Genomic DNA, 22,980 nt, shown 5'->3' on the forward strand with positions numbered 1-22,980 from the left:
AAATCTCTGAAGGCACATGACCTTGACGAGTTAGAGGGTGAAATTTCCGATAATGCTCAAGGAAGGACTACAAGGACGCCAATCAGATGGAAAGTGACGAGAGACAAAAGTTACGCAACGCCTAAAGCAATATACAAAATTAAAAAAAAAAAAAAAAAAAAAAAAATTCTGAAAGGTTTCATTTTTCAAATTACATCCAAAGGGGCGTTTTTTTAACGTTTTGTGTGTTACTTTTATTTATTAAATATCATGTTCTTTGCACTTAAACCATAAAATTCAGTTCAACAGCAATATCGCAAAATAGTTTTAAAATGAGCATAGCTTTAGAATTTCCGAGTCAGAGACTAGGAGATAAAAAGTTTTCTCTGTGCAACGTTGCCGTTGCTCACTTTAAGATCCTTGAGTTTGTTAATCAAAAATTCGTTATAGTTTTACAAAATATGAAATCGATAATAAAACAAATTCCGAATTTCAAATTTGGGCTTTCAGATGCCCATTTTTGATTTTCAGATGCCCATACTCTGAACTGAATACAGTTCAGAGTATTGAGACATGCGTGAGAACTTCGCCTTTAAGATGTGCTTTACCTTGGGTTGTGCTTTAACATTCTTAGTATTTTTTTTTTTTTTTTTTTTTTTTTAGTAAGTGTAATTACTGATTGTGCTTTGTGATACTGAGAAGAGCTGTACGAGTGCTTTTGTGGAAAATTACAGAATTGAAAAGTGTTTCTTATGGTAAAAATAAATTTTATTAATCTATCATAGCCTCTGCGAACCCGTACGTATGCAACAATGTATACCTGTCGGGCAAACGTAATTTTCGGGTAACCGAATTATCGGTTAGTAAAAATTACGAAAAATAACTTGCGTTTATTTATGATTACGCTGTAGCATTGCGCGCCTCCAACTTGCACGCAACCAAGAGGTGACTGTGAAAACTGGATAAAAGACAGAGTCTTGTTAAGGGTTTAAGTCCCTTTTTATTCAACGTAATAAATTACAGGTGCGTGCTCTTGACGCTCACAAACTGCGCCAACTCGGCGGTCAAATAAAAATAATAAGCTGAAAAGAAACTAAAGACAAGACTCTAACTACGAGGCTCTCTAAAAGTAACTAACTCACCGCGTTTTACAATACCGCTGCTAATTCAGCAAACTTGAAGATCACTTGAACGATTAACACTACTTCCAGGCAAGCACACAGGCCGAAACGCGGGGTTCTTCAGTTTCTGGCCAACTACCTCCGCGCTCGTGAAGTAAGAATATCACACCTCGAACTCGTTTCCTTTCTATTTAAATCAGAATACTTCCGCTGATAATTTGAATCCTTGCGCGTTCTACTAAAATTTACATACTCTGGCATTGGCAATTCCAGGGGAAAGTAAGGCTTGACAGGAAAGATAGTTTAAACTTAAAATAAATGTTAGTTAAAATAAATATAAACTCTACATTTGCCGCTGCCAGAATTTGGAAAATTTGGAAGCAGGTCCTACAAACGACCTGTTGTAAGTTTCTATAATTCTGAACTAACTGTCGAGAACCCCGTTTACACACAAAAAAAAAATCTTATGTAACAAATTGTATACTAAAATTCTGTGTATACTTATAACTTTCTCTTCTTACAGCAACTTTTCCTGGACTTCATCAATCAATCTTGGTCTTTTCCTTCCAGCATCTGGAAAGAATAAGTATCAGTATCTTTCTAAATAGATTATAATTTACACTTTCTTGACACAATAAATTTTTGTTTTTAAACGATTCTTTTTCCTTAGTTATTGTTTAATTCACATTCATTCAATTTTTCAAGCATTAATTTAACTTAACCCTGGCTCTCCACCATGTGTGGTGTCATACGGGAATATTCGTGTTTTAGTCTTACAACACTTCCCCTAACCACCATGATTTGTTAGAATTCAACGACCAAATAGACACACCTTACTCGACATTCTACAACTCGATGAGCTACTTTAATATTCTTAAAAATTCAAGTGTAGGTGGAGAACCCTACAAAACACATTCATTCTAACTTCCCCCTCATTCATCTTTAAACATGCAGGCTTTCGCTCTAAAGCATGACTTTACCTACAATTTAATACCTAAATTTTGACTTCATTGCTTTTGAGCGTTTACTTTTAACATCTAAAGATTTATGCTTCTAGACTAAATTCTACTTTTACATAACATTCAAGTATTTACGTACATTTACAAATTTTAATACATATAATTTTTACAATTTACCATACAATGAATAAGAGAAAATAAATTTTTACTTTACTCATTCTTCGCCAAGCTGGCGGCACTGAAACTAAAATTCTTATTAATACAAGAATACGAAGTTATTTTTATCTTCGGCCAAATTTTGGCTTTAACATAACAGAATTAGTCTTTCGACCAACAGAAAATGCTTGTTCTTAGCTTTTATACTTAAAGAAAATAATACTTTTGCCTTAGCTAAATAAAGTAAAACAAAACTAAGTCTCAACCGAGACATATTGACTTTCGTCAAAACATAGAACTTCGTACTTATACATAACATTTCGGAACAAAAGAGAAAAAAAAATTATAGAAGGTTTTAACTTATCTTTGAGTTTTCGATGCTTGAAACTCCGTCATTCTTTTTTGGCAATATTGGTCCCAAGTTAGAGGTTTCATGGACGTCAATCTTCTCCTTACTGACCTCCGAGTGTCGTCCACATTAGTTTTTCTTTTGCGTCCTCTACATGCTGGCCTCTTGGCGGAGTAATCGTCTGGTTGTTGGCATTTCCGTTTTTCCCTGGGACAGCTGGTCTTGACGTCCTCCGGTCTGGAGTCCTTCTTGAATTTCTTCTGTTCCTGATATTTTTGTGCCTCCTGTTGCCGTTTCAGTTTCCGGAACGGCGGCCTTGCTGGCACCTGAGTCTGTGGCCGTGTGCGCGTTCTCCTTGATGTATAATTTCTCCTGCGATCCGTTGTAGGTGGTGCTTTGCTCTTTACCACGGTTTCTTTACGCGGTGCATCTGTATTCTTGTTTTTCTTAAACGCTGGAGTTTGAAAGTTATTTTTTCTTTTTGATACCGACGTCCGGGTTGTAGAAGGGCTAGGTCTCTCTTCAGTTCTCTGCTTCTTGGGTGGTGGAATAGTTGTTGCTATTTCTGGACCTTCTACTTCGTTTAGACTTGAGTCCTGCAAGAAACTTTTAAGGATTTCAAAATCATTTGGATTTTAGTATTTTTTCACCTGGTCGGGACTTGCTTTACAGATTTCCCCCTCTCTCGTTCTTAAGATATAATACTACTCCTTTGATTTCCTGAATTACATAGGGACCTTCAAATTTTGGAGCTAGCTTTGCCTTAAAATTGTCTGGGGCACTTGATAAAGAAAATTTCCGCTTCAATACTTTATCCCCAACTTTAAAATCTGCTTCACGGCGTTTTCTATCATAATATACTTTCTGCCTATTTCTTGCCGTATACGAGCTTTTAAGCGCCTGATCAATCAGCTTTTGCACATCTTTTTGTTTAAACTCCTGCTCTCTTTGTTGCACAAAGAATAATTTATCTAAAGGCGTAATTAACTTTCTGCCTAAAAATAATTCTGCTGCGGTTTTTCCCGTAGTATCATGATGTGGCGTTCTTAAAGCATAAGCTAATTCATTTATGTAGCCATCCCAGCGCTTGTGATGTCTGCTCACGTAACTGCGAATTATTTTTACTATGTTTTTATTAACTCTTTCTGCTATGTTAGCCTGTGGTCTATACGGAACCATTTTGATATGGCGTATGCCAAGTCCATTGCATATGTTTTCAAATATTTGACTAATGAATTGTTTTCCGTTATCGCTAATGACTTTTATCGGTGCACCGTATTTTAAAATGTATCTGTGTAAGAATGCATCTGCGACTCTTTTGGCTGACGCGCGTTTAAGTGGAACAATTTCTGTCCATTTTGAAAAATGATCTACTATTACTAAAAGAAAACGACTTTTATTTAACTCGCTCTGGGGGAAGGGACCAAGAAGATCTATGCCTAAAATTTCATTCGGAAATGTAGCGCGAATGCTATTTAAGTACCCGGGCGGGCTGTAATTAATATCATTTATTAACTGACATTGATTGCAGGACCTGACATACGCCGTTACTATTTTGTATAATTGCGGGAAATATACCGCCTCGCGTACCCTTTTTAAAGTGTTTCTGACCCCTAAATGGCCCGCTGTTTTCGCGTCGTGTAATTCCTTCAAAATGCTTAATCGAAGCGAGGCTGGGATGTCTGGTTTGTACTCAAGATTTTCGTTTGTTGTTTTCGTATAAAATAATAAATTATCTATTATTTCATAGTTTTCTGCTCTATTTCTTATCGCATCGATATCTGTGTGCTCGTATAAAACTGACTTTGAAAGACCCCGAAAGCTCGTATAAAGCTTTCGGGGTCTTTCAAATATGCATAGACATTTCCAAATTCAGGATCAGCTTTCAGTTCAGTAATAATCGTATTTCTAGAATCTAAAATTTTTTAAGTCAACACAGCGCATTTAAGTTCATTTCCTTCATCGTCTAGTTTTATACGAGAAAGTGCGTCAGCTACATTGTTTTCCTTACCCGGTTTATATTTTTTTGTGATATTATATTCTTGGAGTTTTAAAGCCCATCTTATTAACCTGGGCGTTAGGTTTTTCCCCGAGTAAAGTTTACCAACAGCCGCATGATCCGAAAAGACTGTTACTGGCGCTTTGCCGAAATAAACTCGAAATTTGTGTACAGCCATTAATACGGCTAATGTTTCTCTTTCTGTAGCTGTATAATTCCTTTGTGTCTGATTCAACGTTTTACTAAAAAATGCCAGAGGATGGTTATTTTGCATAAGAACCGCCCCACCGCATAGTCTGACGCATCTGCTGCAATTTCCAGGTTTTCGTCCCCCTCCGGGAATTCTAAAACAGGGGCATTAATGAGCGCTTCTTTTAATTTTTCAAATGCTGTGTTTGCTTCAGCTGTCCACGTAAGTTTACCCCTTTTTCTTTTGATTACTAAGAGTGGTTCAACAATATTAGCGAAATCTTTTATGAAAGATCGATAGTAAGAACATAACCCAAGGAAAGAAGAAAGTTTCTTTGCGGTGTTGGGCGGTGGGAAATTCTTGATAGCTTTTATTTTTGAATCTTGCGTTTCTATACCCTTTTGCGAAATTTTATAACCGAGATATTTAAGTTCTTTAGTTGCGAACTTGCATTTTGAGGCGTTAATTGTAAGACCGGCCTCTTTTAATAATTTAAAAACTTGTTCTAGATCATTAATGTATTGTTCCAACGTACTACTCGTTATAATTATATCATCTAGATAAATTAAAGTTGATTTTCCTAGGACAGGCTTTAGAACAATGTCCATAGCTCTCTGGAATGTTGATGGGGCCCCACACAACCCAAAGGGCATGCGTAAAAATGCATAAGTGCCCGATTTTGTTATAAACGCGGTTTTATGTATGTCTTCGGGTCTCATAGCTATTTGATAGTAGCCAGACGTTAAGTCCAATGTAGACATGTATCTTGTCGATTTGATCTGTCTAATGATCTCGTCTATAACCGGCAAAGGGTAAACTGGAAATTTGGTAATACTATTTAGTTTTCTGAAATCAATAGCAAACCTCCAAGCCCTTTTATCCGAAGGAGGAAACTCGTTCTTTTTCCTACATAGTACGACTGGACTCGCGTACTCACTATTTATGGGCGTTATTATTTTATTCTTTAACATCTCCTGAATAGGTTCTTCAATGATTACGTCTTTTTGTTTGTCGTATCGATAAGGTTTAGTCCTACAAGGTTTTTCGGCAGTTAATTGTATCTTATGCGTAACTATTTGACAATTTCCCGGCTTTTCTGAAAACAAGTTAGAAAAATTACTCACCACTTGCTGTATTGCTTGCCTTTCATGGTCATTCAGATGGCTAAGGTCCACTCGCGGTTTCTCCACAGGTTCCACTACCCTCTGGTCCATCTCCAGCACCACGGAACTGTCTTGAAAATTCAATTTGGTCCTCGCGGCCCTTAAAAACTCCATACCTAAAATAAGAGAATTTTGCAGATTTTTCACTACAAAAATTAATTCTTTGAGGCTTTCCTCTTTTACCTGTAAGTTTAATGATAATTTCCCGATGCAGTGACATGTTTTTCCTTGCGCCGTTATAATTTCCGTATTTTTGGTTTTAAATAATCTTACCCTATAAAAATTCTTTTTGAAGAAATTTTCACTCATAAAATTTCCTTCTGATCCTGTATCGATGAGGGCTTCTACTGGTACATCGCCAACCAGGACTTGTATAATTGGTAGCTATGAGTTTTTTACGATGACCGTATTTAAATTTCTATTTGAGGGTTTTTTTTAAACTTCCGGGGTTTGGACCCTCCCTTTCACAAGCCCCTCTACTCGTTTAAAGCTTTCCTTTCAATCTGTGCCTTCTGGGTACGCGGATGTTTATTTTCGAATTTTCTTTTTGGGTCTTGACCTTCGAGTTTCGATGAGTTAGCTTGATAGCTCTTTCCCCCATACGAGCGATTTCCATTTCTGGTTTCCTCCTTCCTCCGGGTACTTTGAGAATATGTTTCCCCTCTCCCTCTTTCCGCTATTCTGCGATTTTGAAACTTCACCGCCAATTCGAAAAGTTCCTGCAATGTGCTTGGGTTTTTATTTCAAAGTAGTCTTGAACAGCGGGTAACAATCTTGGTAAGATTATTTCAATTATCTCCGCATCGGGTTTCTTCCCATACAGCATATCCGTCAGCTTAATTTTTCGTAGAATAAAGTCCGTCAATTCTGCTATATCCCGTTGATACAAACTATATAGTTCGGCTTCCAGCCGTGCGCGATCTTTCACTATGGGGAAGGCCTTTACTAACGATTTTTTGAAATTTTCCAATGTATGTGTCTGGCTTCCAAATTCCCCTAATAAAAATTTGCCTATATTTTCCACCATAGCGCGGTCTGTCCTCTTAGTGCGGATGTGGCGATGGCAACATTTTGTCTTTCAGGAACAGGGTAGAGCTGAAAGTGGTTTTCTAGACCTTCTAGAAATACCGCCACCGAATATTTTCCGTCGTAATGGACGTTTGGCTTGATTGACGCTCTCAAAGTCTGGACCAGGTATCCAAATCCTTCCAATTGGCTTGTCATTTCTTGGTGTTGTCCAGCGGTTTCCATCCAATTTTCGGCCATTTTAGTTCGATAGTGTTCGGGCGCCAATGTAGCGTTGCGCGCCTCCAACTTGCACGCAACCAAGAGGTGACTGTGAAAACTGGATAAAAGACAGAGTCTTGTTAAGGGTTTAAGTCCCTTTTTATTCAACGTAATAAATTACAGGTGCGTGCTCTTGACGCTCACAAACTGCGCCAACTCGGCGGTCAAATAAAAATAATAACCTGAAAAGAAACTAAAGACAAGACTCTAACTACGAGGCTCTCTAAAAGTAACTAACTCACCGCGTTTTACAATACCGCTGCTAATTCAGCAAACTTGAAGATCACTTGAACGATTAACACTACTTCCAGGCCAGCACACAGGCCGAAACGCGGGGTTCTTCAGTTTCTGGACAACTACCTCCGCGCTCGTGAAGTAAGAATATCACACCTCGAACTCGTTTCCTTTCTATTTAAATCAGAATACTTCCGCTGATAATTTGAATCCTTGCGCGTTCTACTAAAATTTACATACTCTGGCATTGGCAGTTCCAGGGGAAAGTAAGGCTTGACAGGAAAGATAGTTTAAACTTAAAATAAATGTTAGTTAAAATAAATATAAACCATACAACGCATTTATTTATATATATGCGTTTATTTATATAATATGCGTTTATTTATATAATATGCGTTTATTTAAAAATTATTTATTTAGAAAATATTTGTATTCGTTTAAAGAGTCCTTTGATAGAAATTGACTGCTAAATTTAATTTCATAATTTGTGATATTTAACATCATTTTGAATTTGCATTGAGGGGCTTTGTTGATAAATATATTACAGTAATTCGATGTTGATTTTTCTCCTTAAATGCTATTCAATGATAATCGGTTATGAAATGGTATTCAATGATATTCTATTAAAGTTTTAATTATTCAAAGTTTAAAAATGCATTATTAAAATTCTCCTGATATTTTATTACTTCACAATGATAAGCTTTTAATTCTAAAAATTTCATTAAAATACAAATATTTTTCAATTTTAGTTTATACAAATAATATTACGAGCTGGCTGCATGCCAGTATTGAAACTTTCCAGTGTTTTTTATAACATGAATTCTATAGTTTTTGTGAATCTCCATTTAAAAAAAATATAGTGATCGATATCTTTCACAATAATTTGCATAAAAATGCTTGTTATGTAATTTCTTAACATAAAAACGTTTTTCTAAATGGTGTTTTATTTTTACTTAAGTGTGTATGTAAACATTTCGCTTTTCAATTCGTCTTTGGCCCCTGAATTTGATTCCTTCAAATATCTCTATCACGTATGTATAGGAACCGAAAGAAGCTGCAAAAAATTAGATTTTGTTTTTTACGTAAAATTAATTAATTATTATAAATTTAAAATACGAAAACATTTATAAAACAATTTAAAAGATTTTTTAATGTAAATATATGTCTACGTCCAATTGTTGCGAAAATAAAGAGCAGTAAACTCTTTCGTCGATACAATACATATATACGCACGTTCATGCACATCACTAACGTAAGCCGTTCAAGAATTTTTATGACTGACTGTGGTTCCAGTTGGCTCGAGTATTTGGAATTCTCATGTATTTTGCATAGTAATTTTTCCTACTGTTTAGGATTAAACATTCTGTTTCATAACAATAACGAAAATTTACTTCTCAGCAAAATTATTAGTACTTGAAAATCCCAGGTGTTGAAGAAGGATATAGTATACCAGTCTTTCTAAGAAAATATCTAAATTTCTTACTTTCTAAACCAAATAAGTTGCAATAATTCTTTAAAAACCTTCTTCGTCCATTCAATTTGCGAATCATCCAGAAGCGAAAGTTATCTCCTAATCAATGTGCTTCGAAGAGTGATATTCTATATCTTCCACCATTTTAAGCAAATGCTGTTGGCATTCATATTTATAGATTTTGTGGCGCTCAGACGGTAAAGTGACGCTGACTGCATACCAAACGACCCGGGTTTAACTCCCGGGAGAAGGCATGGATATTGACAAATGTATATTGTCTGTTCAGCATAAACTTTGGGTCAAAATTTTTGTATTTAGAATTTTATCATTTTTAGTTGTGGAAAGAGATAACCTGAACCAGTTTAACATATATAAATGTGATCCAATTTTTCTTTTCCTGTGAAACATTTAAGAAAATTCTATTCAAACAGTTTTGACTGAAGATTAGCGTGAAAAGTAATGGAAATACATCACTTGCAAAACGCGCCATGTTTACTTCACTGCATATATAAAATAATCCCAACATAGCGTATCTTTAACCTAAACATAGACTTGAATTGGGCAGACAACAGTCTACAGAGTCTAGTACATATACGCACAAAATTAGAATGTTGTTGTAAAGTAGACAGGAAACACAGCATAATAAACAAATAAAATAGTAACTCAGCCCTCGAATTTTATTTTAAATTTCGAATCAACATTTTCTATGACTTTTAGTTCGATATAAAAAGACTAAAAAGTAAAACTGTTTCCTTCTGCAACAAACTTTTTTAGTATTAAGTGTAGAGTATATTTTATTGATCTTTCCGAATTTAATACACAATGAAAAGAAAAAATAGTTTTGAATTTTATAGACTTATTCTAAATTATTAAAATCAATCTATAAAAAATTTAAAAAAGAAAATCTGAAAGTTTTTCAAATTTTAAATTACGCCCAAAAGGATGCTTTTTTTAAACCATTTTGTGTGTTTTCTTTAGTTATTAAACATCATATTCTTCGCACTTAAACCAATATAAAATTAAATTCAGCAGCGCTATGACAAAATATTTAAAAACAGCATAACTTTAGAATTTTCGATACACAGTCTCGCTCACTCGAGATAATTTTTTTTTTTTTTTTTTTTTTTTTTTTTTTCCGTTAAGTGTTTCCACTGTTTGCTTTGAAACTGTTGAGTTTGTTAATAAAAAATTCTTTAAAAGTTTACAAAATTTGAAATAGATAATAAAACATTTTCGGGCTTCGATGTGCTCGTGTTCGGTTAAAGGACTACGTTGTTCAGAATTTGATGGCTCTAGGTACCGTTGTTTTTTCACAATGCGAAAAAAATTCATGTATTCATGCATTATTTAGTTTTATGGTGATAGTATTTGGTGGCAACACTTCGAAAAGTGAACCAACGCAGAACGTGAAACGCAGCAAAATGCCATTTTGAGACGAATAGGCCTTTGGGTCTTACGCCCCTTTAGGCTAATAAATATTCATTCGTCGTAAGTGAAAATGTAATCATCATAAACCAATTTTATCACACAGTTTGCAGCAGTAATTTATTTTCAGGTCTCCTATTTATGATTATTAATTCATTTAAAAGTGTTTCATTCATTCAGTTTTTGTCATTTGTTCTGTAAATTGCTCATAACGTATGCTTATAGCGCTCCTTCCTTTTGTGAAACTATAAGTTTACTTTAACAGCAGAGTTCTTCCGTTGAAGCCATGAATAGTAACGAATGCTCTGTACGAAGAACTGGTAGTAGGTCTAAGAAGGTTAAACAAAAAAACCCTCCTCTTTATAACAAGAGAATCTCCTCCGCAGTGGAATCTTCTACTCTTTGCAATTTTACGATTTTATTTGATGACGATCGCAGATGCAGTGAAACTACATAGAAGTGTAATCACATTATCCAACTAGGTATACCTCAGAGCAGGCCTCGGCAACCCATGACCCATGTGTCACTGAGTGACCCATTTAATAATTTCAAGTGACTCATTTCAGTTTCAAAAATAAAGTATAATATACAAAAAATTAAAAAACTTAAATATGAAACAAACACTTGAATAATATATCAAAAATAAACAGCAAATAACTAAGAAGTATTTTTGGTTGATTATGAAGTTGCAGTAACTAACATCCATTTTTATTTTTAAAAAACAAAAATTTTTAATATAATTTAAAGAAAAAATCCATAGTTGCTGACGCCGATCCATAACCCGTAATTCCAAAAAACTGACTTTTCCATTTTTTGCGCACTTGGTTCAACTTATAAATGCGAGCCGATATTTTCACTCATGAAATGTATTTGAAGTAAGAACAAGAGCAGTTCAACTACCGAAAATTAAGATGCTTGAATTCGTCGGCACACGACTAAATAAATATAAGCCGGACTTGATTAAATTGACGTTACAAGTTAGGAACAGGGGAATTACTAATATCGAAGAGGAAAATAAAGTTCATTCAGTTATATTTGTTTTTATAATAATTATAATTATAATTTTCATGTTTGAAGTTTAAAGCGTACCTCAGTTATTTTCTCAATAAAATTTATCTCATTATTGGCCAAGAAAGACCACTAATGATCTTACTACTGACACGAAATGTCTTCCTAATGCGTACATTTTTGATTGATTTTGACCAGCAGCCAAAAAAAGGTTGCCGACACCTGCCATAGACCTTTAGAAAAGAGCGCTGTATTTCAAAATGCTAAAACCGTTTTATACAGATGAACCATACAGCTGAAGATTAACAAATTACCTGTTGAAATCAGCAGTTTCGGTGTCAATTGCTTCTCAACTGTGTGTAACGTTTTCAAATTTTTTGGACTGCACAGACTGAGAATGAGAAGTGTGTAATGATGCTTAAAATAAGAAAGGTATATTTAAAAAATACATTTCAAAATCGTAACGATAGTTAATATTTTGTAAACCCTAACTAAATAATTCCTTGTAAAGAGCGCATTTTCTAAATCGATTTTCATTCTTTTGTTAATGAACTTCTACAAAATATTCGAATTTTCCTTGAACCTAATTATGTAATTATGGGAAATGAAACGAACAGCTGTTCGCGAGAAATTATTTGTTCTCCGAGAAAACCTACCACATTATTAAATAGTTGTCCTTGGTATTTATTTACAGCGATAACAAATACCTAAACAATGAAAACCTGACCTCTTTTAACAATGATTTCGAAAGCTCATCTTGGAGGTACTGCATACAATGATCAAGAAGACCAAAAGTTTCAAATTCCTAGATCTTGCGAACTACGCAAGTTTCTTCAACAGGATATCAAGCATGGGAGCTTTATATTAAAAATAATAATTATGCGTAGTATTGGTGTGAATGTCATAAAACTACTCGGGAAATTTCATTATGATCGAACATGAGGTTTGCAGATTTTCATTTCTCTTACTTGGAAGATTTTGTCTTGTAATGGTTCCCTTGATATGACCAGACAAACAACTACTCTCAAAACATATCATTAAAAATACTTTTGAAACTTCTCATTAAATGTGGATCGAAGCGTCCAACAATAGCGCCCAAGATCATATACAACAGCTGTAGTTCTGGGCTGCCAAAATCAGCCTTTTTGTGACTGAATACTTCTCAGCTATTAACCTGAATGATTTGCTAGGTATTTATGGTCCTGGTTGACGCTAATTATGGCTTTGAATTCCTTTAAGAATTTTCCCTGAGAACTCCTGAAGGACAAATTATATTGCTGAATAATTCACGCCATGTTTTGGACTGGAAAATGGTAATATATCTGATAGGGAAAATACGTCTGAAAAAAATTTACAGATTTTCTAGCTGATGCCATTAGTTTTCTGCCATTACTTTACTAGCTGATGTATTTAGTTATTTTAGTCATATTTATAAAAGATACTAAATTCGAAGAAGTCACGTAATGAGAGTATGTCACTTTTGCTTCCTACTCGTAATTTGCATTTGATTATACCAGTTTATCACTTTGATACCAATAGAATTTATATTAGTGTGTAATGTTGCGCGCTTCCAACCTGCACATAACAATAGTGGTGACTGCTATGAACTGGAAAGTATACAAAGTCTTGAGAGAAGTTTAAATCCCTTTTTATTCAACTTTAGAAATTACAGATGCGTGCTCTTGACGCTCACAAACTACGCCGACCCGGCGGTAAAATAAAAATAAGAAACTGAAAAATGAATAATAACAAGTGACTACCTACGAGGCTCTCTAAAACGTAACTAACCTAATCGCGTTCTACGATACCGCTGACAATTCAGCAAACTTCTGAATATTACGTTGAAAGATTTAACTATCTACCGAGGCAAGCACACAGGCCGAAACGCGTGGTTCTTCAATTTCTAACTAGCCACCTCCACGCTCGTGAAGCAAGAAAGCACACTTTCGAACTCGTTTCCCTTCTATTTAACTCAGAATATTTCCGCTGACTATTTTGAATATTTTGCGCGTTCTACTAAAATTTACATACTCTGGCATTGGCAATTCCAGGGGAAAGTAAGGCTTGACAGAAAAAATAGTTTAAATTTAAAATAAATGTTAGTTAAAATAAATATAAACCCTACATTTGCCGCTGCCAGAATTTGGTAAACTTCGAAGCAGGTCCTAGAAAGTTTCAATAATTTGAAAAGTTTCAATAATTCTGAACTAAAATTTAAGAGCCTCGTTTACATAAAAAAAAAAACTGTTTTCTCACAAAAGGTAGAATAAATTTCTGTACATACTTATTTAACCCTCTCTTCTTACAGCAACATTTCCTGGAGTTCAGCAAACAATCTGTTCTCTTCCTTCCAGCATCTGGAAGGAATAACTATCAGTGTATCAGTATCTTTCTAAATACATTATAATTTACACTTTCTTGACACTGAATAAGTTTTTGTTTTTGATCGATTTATTTTCCTTAGTTACTGCTTAATTCACATTCATTCAAGTATTCAAACCTGAATTTAACTTTACCCTGGCTCTCCACCATGTGTGGTGTCAAACGGGAATATTCGTGTTTAAGTATTGCAACACTTCCCCTAACCACAATGATTTGTTAGAATTCAACGACCAAATAGACACACCTTACTCGACATTCTAGAACTCGATGAGCTATTTTAACATTCTTAAAATTCAAGTGTAGGTGGAGAACCCTACAAAACACATTCATTCTAAATTCCCCCTCATTCATCTTTAGACATGCAGGCTTTCGCTCTAAAGCATGATTTTATCTACAGTTTAATACTTAAATTTGAATTCATTCTTTTGAGCATTTACTTTTAGCATCCAAAATTTTATGCTTCTAGACTAAATTCTACTTTTACATAACTTTCAAGTATTTACGTATATTTACGAAATTCTAATACATATGATTTTTTACAATTTACCATAAAATGAATAAGAGAAAAATAAATTTTTACTTTACGCATTCATCGCCAAGCTGGCAGCACTGAAACTAAATTTCTTATTAATACAAGAATACGAAGTTATTTTTATCTTCGGCCAAATTTTAGCTTTAACATAACAGAATTAGTCTTTCGACCAACAGAAAATGCTTGTTCTTAGCTTTTATACTTAAAGAAAATAATACTTTTGCCTTAGCTAAATAAAGTAAAACAAAACTAAGTCTCAACCGAGACAAATTGACTTCCGTCAAAACATAGAAATTCGTATTTAGGCATAACATTTCGGAACAAAAGAAAAAAATTTTATAGAAGATTTTAGCTTATCTTTGAGTTTTCGATGATTGGAACTCCGACATCCTCTTCTGGCAGAACTGCTCCCACGAGATGGAATTCATCGACGTCAGTCGTCTCCTTTCAGTCCTTCGAGTGTCATCCATGTTGATATTTCTTTTTCGCCCTCTGCATGCTGGCCTCTTGGAGTGGTAGTCGTCGTCTTGCTGTCTTTTCCGTTTTGTCCCTGGACGGCTGGTCTTGGCGTCCTCCGGTCTGGAATCATGCTCGAATTTCTTCTGTTGGTGGTGGTCTTTTCGTTCCTTCTGGTGTCTTTTCGTTCTCGGGAACAGCGGCCTTGTTTGCACCTGACACTCTGGCCCTGGAAGCGTTTTCCTTGATGCAGAATTTCTACTGCGAAACATTGTAACTGGTGTTTTCCTCTTTACCAAAGCTTCTTTACGCAGCGGCGTTGCTTTCTTGTATTTCTCAAATGCTGGAGTCTGAACGTTTTCATTTCTTCTTTTCTGTACCGTCGCATGACTTGTAGCAGGGCTAGGTTTCTCTTCAGTTCTCTGCTTCTTGGGTGGTGGAGCGGGTGACGTTACTTCTGGACCTTCTACTTCTTTTACACTTGAGTCCTGCAAGAAACTTTTAAGGATTTCAAAATCATTTTGATTATAATATTTTTTCACCTGGTCGGGACTTGCTTTACAGATTTACCCTCTCTCGTTCTTAAGGTACAATACGACTCCCTTTATTTCCTGAATTACATAGGGGCCTTCAAATTTTGGAGCTAACTTTGCAGTAAAATTGTCTGGGGCACTTGATAAAGAAAATTTCCGCTTCAACACTTTATCCCCAACTTTAAAATCTGCTTCACGGCGTTTTCTATCATAGTATAACTTTTGTCTATTTCTTGCCGTATCCGAGCTTTTAACCGCCTGGTCAATGAGTGTTTGCACATCTTGTTGTTTAAATTCTTGCTCTATTTGTTGCACAAAGAATAATTTATCTAATGGCGTAATTAACTTCCGTCCTAAAAATAATTCTGCTGGAGTTTTCCCCGTAGTATCGTGATTTGCTGTTCTTAAAGCATAAGCTAACTCATTTATGTAGCCATCCCAGCGCTTGTGATGTGTGCTAACATAACTTCGAATTATTTTTACAATGTTTTTATTAACTCTTTCTGCTATGTTTGCCTGTGGTCTATACGGAACCATTTTGATATGGCGTATGCCAAGTCCAGTGCAAATATTATCAAATATTTGGTTAACGAATAGTTTACCGTTATCGCTAATGACTTTTATCGGTGCACCGTATTTTAAAATGTATCTGTGTAAGAATGCATCTGCGACTGTTTTGGCTGACGCGCGTTTAAGTGGAACAATTTCTGTCTATTTTGAAAAATGATCTACAATTACTAAAAGAAAACGATTTTTATTTAACTCACTCTGGGGGAAAGGACCAAGAAGATCTATGCCTAAAATTTCATTCGGAACTGTAGCGCGAATGCTATTTAAGTACCCGGCCGGGCTGTAATTAATATCATTTATTAACTGACATTGATTTCAGGACCTGACATACGCAGTTACTATTTTGTATAATTGCGGGAAATATACCGCCTCGCGTACCCTTTTTAAAGTCTTTCTGACCCCTAAATGACCCGCTGTTTTCGCGTCGTGTAATTCCTTCAAAATGCTTAATCGAGGCGAGGCTGGGATGACTGGTTTGTACTCGAGATTTTCGTTTGTTGTTTTCGTATAAAATAATAAATTATCTATTATTTCATAGTTTTCTGCTCTATTTCTTATCGCATCGATATCTGTGTGCTCAAAGCTTTCGGGGTCTTTCAAATATGCATAGATACTTCCAAATTCAGGATCAGATTTCAATTCAGCAATAATTGTTTCTCTAGAATCTAAAATTTTTGAAGTCAACACAGCGCATTTGAGTTCATTGCCTTCATCGTCCAGTTTTATACGAGAAAGTGCGTCAGCTACATTGTTTTCCTTACCCGGTTTATATTTAATTATGAGATTATATTCTTGAAGTTTTAAAGCCCATCTTATTAACCTGGGCGTTAGGTTTTTCCCCGAGTAAAGTCTACCAACAGCCGCATGATCCGAAAAAACTGTTACTGGCGCTTTGCCAAAATAAACTAGAAATTTGTGTACAGCCGTTAATACGGCTAATGTTTCTCTCTCTGTAGCTGTATAATTCCTTTGTGTAGGGTCCAACGTTTTACTAAAAAATGCCAAAGGATGGCCATTTTGCATGAGAACAGCACCTACAGCATAGTCAGACGCATCTGTTGCAATTTCCAGGTTTTCGTCCCCCTCCGGGAATTTCAAAACAGGGGCATTGATGAGCGCTTCTTTTAACCTTTCAAATGCGGTACTTGCTTCTGTTGTCCCCGTGAATTTACTTTTCTTTCTTTTAATTACTAACAAGGGTTCAACAATATTAGCAAAATCTTTTATGAATGACCGATAATAAGAACATAACCCAAGGAAAGAAGAAAGTTTCTTGGCGGTGTTGGGAGGTGGGAAATTCTTGATGGCTTTTATTTTTGAATCTTGAGTTTCTATACCCTTTTGCGAAATTTTATAACCGAGATATTTAAGTTCTTTAGTTGCGAACTTGCATTTTGAGGCGTTAATTGTAAGACCGGCCTCTTTTAATAATTTAAAAACATCTTCTAGGTCTTTAATATGTTGTTCCAACGTACTACTCGTTATAATTATATCATCTAGATAGATTAAAGTCGATTTTCCTAGGACAGGCTTTAGAACAATGTCCATAGCTCTCTGGAATGTTGACGGGGCCCCTCACAACCCAAAGGCCATGCGTAAATATTCATAAGTGCCCGATTTTGTTATAAACGCGGTTTTATGTATGTCTTCGGGTCTCATAGCTATTTGATAGTAGCCAGACGTTAAGTCCAACGTAGTCATGTATCTTGTAGATTTAATCTTTCTAATAATTTCCTCTATAACCAGCAAAGGGTAAACTGGGAATTTAGTAACACTATTAAGTTTTCTGTAATCGATAACAAACCTCCAAGCCCTTTTATCCGAAGGAGGAAGGAAACTCGTTCTTTTTCCTACATAGTACGATTGGACTCGCGTACTCACTATTTATGGGTGTTATTATTTGGTTCTTTAACATTTCCTGAATATGTTCTTCTATGATTTGCTCTTTCTGTTTGTCATAGCGGTAAGGTTTAGTCCTACAGGGTTTGTCGGCAATTAACTGAATCTAATGCGTAACTATTTGACAACTACCAGGCCGTTCTGAAAACAAGTTTGAAAAAGTACTCACCACTTGCTGGATGGCTTGGCTTTCATGGATATTCAAATGGCTAAGGTCGACTTGTGGTTGTTCGACAGGTTCCACCACCCTCCGGTCCATCTCCAGCACAATAGAACTTTCCTGAAAATTGAGTTTGGCCTTCGCGGCTTTTAAAAACTCCATACCTAAAATAAGTGGACTTTGCAAGTTTTTTACTACAAAAATTAATACTTTAAGGCTTTCGTTTTGAACCTGTATTTTTAAAGATAATTTTTCAATACAATGACAAGTTTGTCCTTGCGCTGCTATGATTTCTGTGTTTTTATTTTTAAATAATCGTAACCTATTAAAATTCTTCTTAAAAATATATCACTCATAAAATTACCTTCTGCTCCTGTATCGATGAGGGCTACTACTGGTACATCGCCAATCAAGACTTGTATAATTGGTAATTGTGAGTTTTTTACGATGACCGTATTTAAGTATCTTCTTGAGGGTTTTTCAAAACTTCCGGAGTCTGGACCCTCGCTTTCACAGGCCCCTCTACTAGTTTAAAGCTTTCCTTTCAACTTCTGCCTTCTGGGTACGCGGACGGTTGTTTTCAAATTTCCTTTTTGGGCCTTGACCTTCGAGCTTCGATGAGTTAGTTTGATAGCTCTTTCCCCCATAATAGCGGTTTGCATTTCTGGTCTGCTCATTTGAAGATTGCCTTCGGATACTTTGAGAATACGATGCCCCTCAAACTTTTTCCGTTATTCTGCGATTTTGGAACTTGACCGCCAATTCGAAGAGCTCCTGCAATGTGCTTGGGTTTCTAATTTCGAAGTGATCTTGAGCAGCAGGTAGCAATCTTGGTAAGATTATTTCAATAATCTCCGCGTCGGTTTTCTTCCCATACAGCATATCCGTCAGCTTAATTTTTCGCAGAATAAAGTCCGTCAACTCTTCTATATCCTGTTGATAAAAACTATATAGTTCGGCTTCTAGCCTTGCTCGGTCTTTCACTATGGGGAAGGCCTTTAATAACGATTTTTTGAAATTGTCAAATGTATATATCTGGCCTCCGAATTCCCCTAATAAAAATTTGCCTGTATTCTTCCACCATAGCGAGGCCTGTCCTCTTAGTGCAGATGTGGCGATGGCAACTTTTTGTCTTTCAGGCACAGGGTAGAGCTGGAAGTGATTTTCGAGGCCATCTAGAAATATCGCCACCGAATTTTTTTTCCGCCGAAATTGACGTTTGGCTTGATTGACGCTCTCATCGTCTGGACCAGGTATCCAAATCCTTCCAATTGGCTTGCCATTTCTTGTTGTTGTCCAGCAGCTTCCATCCAGTTTTTGGCCGTTTTAGTTCGACAAGTGTTCGGGCGCCAATGTAATGTTGCGCGCTTCCAACCTGCACGCAACAATAGTGGTGACTGCTATGAACTGGAAAGTATACAAAGTCTTGAGAAGGGTTTAAATCCCATTTTATTCAACTTTAGAAATTACAGATGCGTGCTCTTGACGCTCACAAACTACTCTGACCCGGCGGTAAAAGAAAAATAAGAAACTAAAAAATGAATAATAACAAGTGACTACCTACGAGGCTCTCTAAAACGTAACTAACCTAACCGCGTTCTAAGATACCGCTGACAATTCAGCAAACTTCTGAATATTACGTTGAAAGATTTAACTATCTACCGAGGCAAGCACACAGGCCGAAACGCGTGGTTCTTCAACTTCTAACTAGCCACCTCCACGCTCGTGAAGCAAGAAAGCACACTTTCGAACTCGTTTCCCTTCTATTTAACTCAGAATACTTCCGCTGACTATTTTGAATACTTTGCGCGTTCTACTAAAATTTACATACTCTGGCATTGGCAATTCCAGGAGAAAGTAAGGCTTGACAGGAAAGATAGTTTAAACTTAAAATAAATGTTAGTTAAAATAAATATAAACCCTACAAGTGCAATCTTTAAAAAAATATTTACATTTAAAATAAATATAGGATCTTTTTTAATGATACTGTAAGCCCACAAAATGAATTTGCATTTTAGGTTACAGTTATTTCTGATTTAAGAATTTTCTCGGATATTAAAATATTTCTTCTGCTTTTTACTTTACAACAAATAAGGTTTTCGAAAGCAATATCTGACACGAAGTTCAACTACAGCTTTTTGTTGATTTGACTCGATGGCTTTATATCATTAGACTTAAAAATAAAAGAATTCCTTTCCTTTGTTTAACATCTTGTGTATTTCATCTTTCCTCGAAAGCGAGTGATGAGCTAGATGTTAAATCTTACAATAGTGGTAATTTTGTCTGAATTATTTAATATGTAACTAAGGACCTAGTTTAAAAATCCTTTAGGTAACATAATGTTTTTCAGATAGTCAACTTTTAAAGTATTGTTTGGATACAAATAAAAATTTCTCTTTGAAATTTTTCGATTAATCCTTGTAAAGATTCTAGCTAAATTAAAATTCTTTTTTTGCTGCCTAGATTTGTACTTAAACTGCGAAGTGACTGTTCGCTAAGTTCAACTGTATCAATAACAGCAGGTAGAAAAGGTAAAAAGATATTCAACTCAAGAGTATTTACAGTTAGAATTTCTGGTGCTCACAAATATACGCTAACGCTTTTGGAAGCAGCTCAACAGAAATGTAAAATTAAAACTAATCCTAAATCAAATAGCCAGGCGAAGCTGGAAAGAGATATTTTAACGTGTAGTTAGTTGGCTTTTGGCCCTACCTCCGACGTAGACTAAAGCTGCGTTCAGAATACGGTATAAAGGGCATAAATGGTTTAAGCTGAGCTGCGTTGCCAGGCAACCAGTCTGTGCTACGTCACAAAATCTGGTTTAGGGCTCTTGGCATAAAATTTGAAGTTTTCAACTTTATGCAGACCTAAGGATAAGCGTCGACCAATCAGAGCGAACGCGCGAAACCTGAATATGAAAATAGAGTAGGAATGCTGTAGACACATGCACGCATGTGCAAATTTATCTTCTCAAAGTGGATGTGGCTTAGACTCTGCGTCGCAGGTGTGAACGGAATTCCCACATTTTATTTCTTGTGACTATGTGACATTTACGTCACCGTCTGAATGCAGCTTAGTACACACGGCGATAAAATAGCAAGCTCAAGTAACAGAGGAAACACAGAGCCGAAAGGCAGAACACGCTATGTCTGAAACTAACTCAAGCACCAGCTTAAATAGTATCTTTCTACTCTTTCTACACTACTTTGTATAACACGCGAAACTGAAATCTCATTCTGGCAAGGAAGCATGGATTAAAAACAAAAGCAAGAGTAAAGGTTGCTTCAAAGTAAAATTAACTGTTATATTAATTAAATAAATCTTCACACTCTTACGTAGAAAAGATATCTCTTAAATATGAAATGTTTTTGAGATTTAAACTATATTAAGATTTTTCCGACACTCTCATTTTTTAAGCCATAAATAGTAAGATGGTCTTCCAAACGTGGAAAATTTCTCTTTCTGTAAATGTCCCAACGTGAAGTTGTATTATACAGTTTGGTCTGAAGAGCACATCTACAAGCTCAAAAAATTGAATCATACTAAGAATTAATGCTTGTAATTATACGATTTCTCAGCCATGAAAGTTTTGTTATATTTGTTGGAAGTAAAGAAAGACTTATTCTAAATTAAAACTAAATGGGAGCAGCTGGTGTGCTACAGAACTGTATATCGGTTTCTATATTATACTTCTTGTATGTCTATGATCTTTGCAGTCGAACAAATACGACAGCTTGTTAGCCATCTATGCAGATGACACGACTCTTGCCTCAAGATTCATAAATCCAAATTCCAAAGTATCTTGTCTGTATGGCAACGATGTTTTTCAACTAAGTATTATAGTTACAAGATTTCTGTGAATCTATTCACAATATTTGTCATTCGGAAGTATTATACTTGTTTAAAAATAATTTTGCCTACTTAATAAGAAGCTCAACAGTACTACCGGCATGGATTATTTGGATCTCATACTCAATCTGAAGCTCACGTGGGGTGCACATATTCATCGCATCTTCTTTGAGGATTGTGGAGTTATTCAAAAACTGCATTCTACATCAAGGCTTAGAATCAAAGGGAGTGCTTTCCAATTTTTGAGTGAAATTGTAATTCCAGCTGGAGTTGCAAATAAGATTAAAAAGTATTTTCTCCCTCCTTCCAGCATGTCTTCGTGGTGTAACGGTAGCACACTCGGCGCGTATTCGAGAGGTCCAGGTTCGAGCAGTTTTCTATATTATTCATCTCGGGAAATTATTTGATATTGCTCATTTTTGCCACATGCATATAAAGGTATAAACGCGCATGGTAGAGTGGAAGTGCGAAAACTCAGGGAAATGGATATCTTTTCATTTATTCGTAGTCACTGCCATGACATTCGCCAAGACTCATCAAATGGAAAACTACTTGGGCTAATGAGGATTCAGAATGAAGCAATCATCAAGCATTAATGTTTATAAATTCTTGCGAATAAAGTTGTAAAACAATATTAATTTAATTAATGAAAGACATTTATTTTTTACTTTTTAGTTTGAAATTTAGTATGAAATTCCGTAATTTAATATGCGAGAGTTATTGTATTATATTTTAAATTTCATTGCATGTTAAAATCAATATAAAAAATGTTTGTCTTAATTAGAAACAGTTTTAAAAATTTCAGTTTCAAATTTACCTATGTACGCGAAAACGCAAACGGAGAGAGTATATTATTTCTTCACTTATCCAAACCTCAAACAGATGGTACAGAAGACCATGGGTACAGATCACACGGCATTTTATGTGTTCCTTTTGAATATAGTTTTAAATTAAAATTTATTTTATCAAATTAAGATTAAGATACCTCTAGCGTTCTTTTTTTCCAAATCTGATTATTCTTCTCACGTAACACAGTTTAAATAGTTCTATGACAACAATATCTATATATTTAAAGCTTGAAACAAATATGCTTTTAATAAAATAATAACACAAATATGCTTGAATATATGAAACAAATATGCTTGAAACAAATATGCTTTTGGAAAATGCTGACGTTTTAGATATAATTCTACAGATAAGAACTTTCAGCTGAACAGCTGGCGTTCTCTGAGAAGAATGTAAGTTGAACAGGGAATCA

The 22,980-nt window shown here is 35.4% G+C and overlaps 1 protein-coding gene across 2 annotated transcripts in view; it reads left to right on the top strand.

Annotated features, from left to right (window-relative positions):
* Positions 1–22,980, top strand: part of LOC118182597 (caveolin-3-like) — a 56,628-nt gene that overhangs the window by 13,399 nt on the left and 20,249 nt on the right. The window contains exon 2 of one of the 2 annotated variants that reach the window (XM_085816360.1): positions 1,624–1,686. The exons of the other annotated variant lie outside the window; for it this stretch is intronic. The gene's annotated coding sequence lies outside the window, so the exon portion shown is untranslated. The remainder of the gene's footprint in view (positions 1–1,623; positions 1,687–22,980) is intronic. 2 annotated transcript variants of the gene reach the window in all.

Source organism: Stegodyphus dumicola, chromosome 5, assembly GCF_044657685.1.
Source record: "Stegodyphus dumicola isolate Sdum_Otavi_A_Nest chromosome 5, ASM4465768v1".
NCBI lineage: Eukaryota > Metazoa > Arthropoda > Arachnida > Araneae > Eresidae > Stegodyphus > Stegodyphus dumicola.